The following is a 4,947-nucleotide window of genomic DNA, read 5'->3' as shown; positions in this document are numbered from 1 at the left end:
CACACTGAATATTCATAGTATTAAATAACTGCCTTATGATTTGAGCAATATTTCGCTGCTGTACTAGATCTCAAAGAAGCATGTAATATTATTGACCACAATAAACACATTATTGGGTAAGGCCATATTTAGAAAGCAGCGTACATTTATGAGCATTTTCAAATCTATGACGTAAGTTCCCTAAGATTAAATACACGTGCCTCTACAATTGAAACTGTTTACATACTCACCCAGATTACATTAACAGCAGCCTGTGCCAAGAGAATACAGAGGTCATTGTATTTGGCAGTAAAGATGAAATATCAAAGATGAATGTGTAACTTGGGCTTCAGAGGTCAAAAGATAAATAAATAAACACATAAATAAATGAAGTCAGGAGTTTTGCTGTCATTCTGGACCATTATCTTACTTTCAGAAGCCATAAAAGCAGCCTAAGTCGGATCTAAAACCCAAATCAGGTCCATCGTGCCTAAGCAAGACCTACAAAAGATTATTCAAGCTTTACTAATATCAACCGAAAAGCACATTGCATTATTCATTCATTTTCCTCGGCTTTATTCATCCAGGGGTTGCCACAGCGGAATGAACTGCCAACTTAAGCTAATACTCACTGCCATACTCACTAATTCACACACATAGACCACGTCAATTTAGTTCATTCAATTAACCTAGCGCATGTCTTTGGACCCAGAGGAAACCCATGCAAACATGGAGAGAACATGCAAACTCCACATAGAAATGCCAACGGACCAAGCCACTGGCTCAAACCAGTGACCTACTGTGAGGCGAAAGTGCTCACCACTGAGCCACCTTGTTTGTTCATGTTTGTAGATCCATTAACTTGGAAACTTATTGTAAGGTGCTACGGAGTTACCTAGGTCTAGAATTATATATAAGCAATTCATGAACACTTTACTCGCTTGTTTCTTCAAGGTATACACGAGGATGATGGGTTTTTATTTTTGGATGAACTGCTCATTTAGATATTTTGTCTCCGGGGGACAATAATGAATCACATGGCATCTGAAATGATCCTATTAACCCCGGGCTGTTCTTGAGATAAGAGTCTGCTAAATGAATAGACACAATAGCGTGCTATACTACAGTAAAGCCTTGATGTCGTTGTTTTCAATATCCTGCAGAATGGCTGCTGTGTTGGGTGCTCATGTCCATTTATAAGTACACTCATTTCTCGTAATATAGTGAGATTCATACTGCCTTCTTTTTAACTGCCCGTAGTTTATAGCTTATTATTACACGGCCCTATAAGGAATACTTGATTCTGATTCCAATGTATGTTTTTCTCAGGTAACAACTAATAATAATAATCCGGGTACTGCGATCCATTTTGACCATTAGTGAATATATTTGTATTTATCTTTCCCTCAGCGGTTTGGCGCCATGCCGCCATCTTGTGACTAAATAATAAGTTAGTTTTAGGCTGCATCCAGTCGGTTTTGTGTTCGTTTTATGGCTCAGATCAGGTTGCGAATTCGCACCCTGATCTAAGATGTATTGCGAGTCCCTTTGAATCTAAGGAAAAAGTTCACTCTGATCTGTATTTTAAATAATAATTGTAATAATCCAATTGACCACCCCTATAAAGGTTCATAACATTGTGAATGCATAATCGCGCCAATCAGTCTATAGAAGAAAAGTGATTCAACAGTCTGAAACCAGCCGATTTAGAGCATCGTAAGTGTTAACAAGACTGATTTCTCATAAAATAGGTGTTTGTTTTGACATAAAGCCTAGAAGTAAAGTTAAATTAGGTGCGTAGTTTGTATAGTTTGACCTAAACGAGACGCCACTGTTACTTCATGTGCTTAAATATCTCTCTGAAATTACGCAAAACTTTCAAAGTGCGTAAAAGAGTATTAAGAGTTGAGCACGATACGACATAAATACCAGTTAGCGCCCATAGCTATGTACATTAGATGTCGCCTACCCTGATGTTGTCTGTTGGAAGGAATGCGTCAATAGAGCCGCCATTTTAGTACAGGGTAACGCTCCTTTGAAATGAACGCTCCTTTGAAATGAACGCCATCTAGCGGTCACATAATCTAATGAATAAATATTATGATCAACTTCTTTTATAAATATATACAACTTGACATTACTTTTTTCTCACCACCACACTGGTCTTTTTCACAAGACAAAATGTTGTTGTTGGAAACTGTATTTTATATACTTAAATTTGACTTTTGCATGCTAAACGTACTTGAGTAAGAGACGTTTTACTTGATTTGGGTCATTAAAAAAAACTCCCTATGATGTATGTAGCCTATACCTGCTGTAGTCAACCTAAAACCTACAGTAGGTCGACATAAAACCAAAACAACACCCATTCTTGTCTTAGGACATTTTATTTGGCAGATTTTAAAATAACAGTAAGTTTATGACACGTTAAATATATAGTATAATTTGCTGGTTTTAAAGATACAGAATAATAATAAATATAGTTATGAAACAACCATAACATAACACCAAATGTTGACTAATGAAGGTATATTTATAACAACTATTTATTTGTTAGACTACTGTATTGTCAAACCATGTTGCATACAAATGCATTCAACAGACTTATATGAGAGTGCATTGCTGTAGAGGACAAATAAAACACGAGACAGGTGTTTAAAAAGAGAATAGTTTATTAAGTTTAACATGCAAACTTATCTAAACAAGACACACTTTCAGAAAACAGCCCGGAAACATTATAATGCGCGCGCTCGTGAATATAACCCGCGGTTGTCTTCAACTGTTGTCTTCAATAGTCCTTCTTTGCTCAACAACTCAGCTGAAAAACAAAGCAAAACATTACAACAGTCAGACATAAAGCAAAGAGCATAGAATTACCAAGAGGCGACACTCTACAATTTGGGAAACAATAACGTACTTTTTGAATAAATTAAATAAAAACAAAGCAGATGTTTTCCATCGCGACAACAATGACGAGCGATCGCGATCGCGACCACTTCAAAATGGCGGAATCCGGGTCTGTTGCTCTCGGTCATTCTAAGCTCTTTGCATAAAGTTAAATCATAACAGTTACCATGGTTTCTATTTCAAACTATAGTAAACTAAAGTTTGAAACTATAGTTTAAAATAGAAGATGAGTGGGCCTCGCTACTCCCACCCACCATAACCCTCGCAGCGAGGTCCCACTACCGGCCCCCCGTGTTTCCCTGAGGGTCCTCGGGGGTTGTTTGTTCCCTGCCTAGGGCTCAAAGGCCGCCTCGCCCCAGGGAGTGCACGAGAAAACCGGGCGCCAGGCCGTGCCAGTATTCACTGGATGTTGCTCGGCGGCACATTTCAAGCAACAAACACGTAATATTCTTTGCGATATTGCGTTTATGTACGCAAACCGCAAGGAACTACAGCACAGACGGGCCCGGGTGAAGCATCACGAAGCGGACTTCGTGAGTTTGGCGTAGCTCCACTCGTACCGTCGGTATTGAACTCACCTTGGTCAAGTACAAACAGCTACACCGGGCGAACTGACAACGCTGACAGAGAGCACACGAGCTTTATAGGTATGCATATGCAAAATTTTACAAGGCACGTCACTGTTGTCTCGTTGTCATGGCGAGCGCTGAAGAGGGCTCTTCTGATTGGAGCACACAGATTGGGGAATCTGCGTCACGGCGTGATGCCGTCTGCTGTGGACAAAAATATATTCAGTATATACTTTTACATTTTTGGTGCTGTGTAATATTCTGAGATGCAGTAGAATATGGAGACAGATGAATATAATTGGATATATGTCGAGCTAGTGTTGTTTCCATACTTATAAACTTCCGGTGACCGGTTATTGTGAGTTTATTTTCCACTTTATACGGTTCCTGTTACAGCATCCATGTTGTGATGTAATTAAAATACATTCAGTTAAATAAACTTTGGCATTCGTTTAGTTGTTCAAGCGTAAAACGAGACATAAAGCCGTTTACTCGCACTCGGACGTCAGAATCGGCGGCTAGCGCCGAAGCTCCATTGAATCCACCGGGGTAAAATAAATGCTCATATTATAAAGACATGGCGGGAAAAAATCTATTTTAATGCAGTGCTTCTAGTACAATCTGAGACCCACTTTATATCGGATATCACCCAGCCAGTGGAGATCGCTGATTTTTTAAAGAAAACAGACCTTAAACGTGCTTATTTTTCCTTTGGCATAGTTTGCCGGAAGCGATTAACCCAGGTTACTGGCAAATTAAAAGTCCTATTAGCATGCTTCAGCATATACCTCAAAATCCCAGGATGTCTTGATTTCACCTCAACAACATATCTGAATGTAATATTATTAAAACTTTTAACAATTAATACATACCATACCTGTCTTTGGGACGTCTTCACCCTCAGAAATCACAATGTTCTTTCATTTGCAGAAATTAATCGAGAGAATTAAATAAAATCAGGATAATTGAGATGTTTTGAATCTATGAAAAAGTGCATGAATTATTACTAAAATGACCTTCTACAGTCTTATAGGCGTATCAGCAGTCTGATATCTCATTTTCTTTACAGTTAATCCTCTCTCTATAACAGTTCAAACCACTGTGAATGCACAATCGCGCTATAGCAGAAAAAAAGTCATTCAATAGTCTGAAACCGGCAGATTTAGAGCCCCGTAAGAGTTCACAAGGCTGATTTCTCATAAGATAGGTGCGATTTCTTATAAAATTGGTGTTTGTTTCAACATAAAGCCTAAGAGTACAGTTAAATTAGATGCTTAGTTTGTATAGTTTGACTTAAAGTAAGCAGAAAATAGCTAATCAATTCAGAATACACTAAATAGCCAATATTACTGAAAATGTTGTAGTTTTGTGGCAAATATTTTTGTAATAAACAGAAAAGTGCATGGATTATTTCTAAAATGACCTTCTATAGTCCTAATTATGGTTTAATTACTCAGATCTGTAGTTTAAATGATAATTGTAATAATTAAAA

The 4,947-nt window shown here is 38.0% G+C and overlaps 1 long non-coding RNA gene across 1 annotated transcript; it reads right to left on the bottom strand.

Annotated features, from left to right (window-relative positions):
- Positions 1-2,633: 2,633 nt before the first annotated feature.
- On the bottom strand, positions 2,634-3,502 carry LOC141378680 (uncharacterized). Its single transcript, XR_012393858.1, has 2 exons — positions 2,897-3,502; positions 2,634-2,797 (listed from the first exon to the last, which is right to left on the bottom strand). It is a non-coding gene; the product is annotated as an uncharacterized lncRNA (long non-coding RNA).
- Positions 3,503-4,947: the final 1,445 nt, after the last annotated feature.

The sequence above is a fragment of the Danio rerio genome, chromosome 18, assembly GCF_049306965.1.
Source record: "Danio rerio strain Tuebingen ecotype United States chromosome 18, GRCz12tu, whole genome shotgun sequence".
Classification (NCBI taxonomy): domain Eukaryota; kingdom Metazoa; phylum Chordata; class Actinopteri; order Cypriniformes; family Danionidae; genus Danio; species Danio rerio.
The sequence above is the reverse complement of the archived record's forward strand: the minus strand, read 5'-3'. Positions and strand labels throughout refer to the sequence as shown.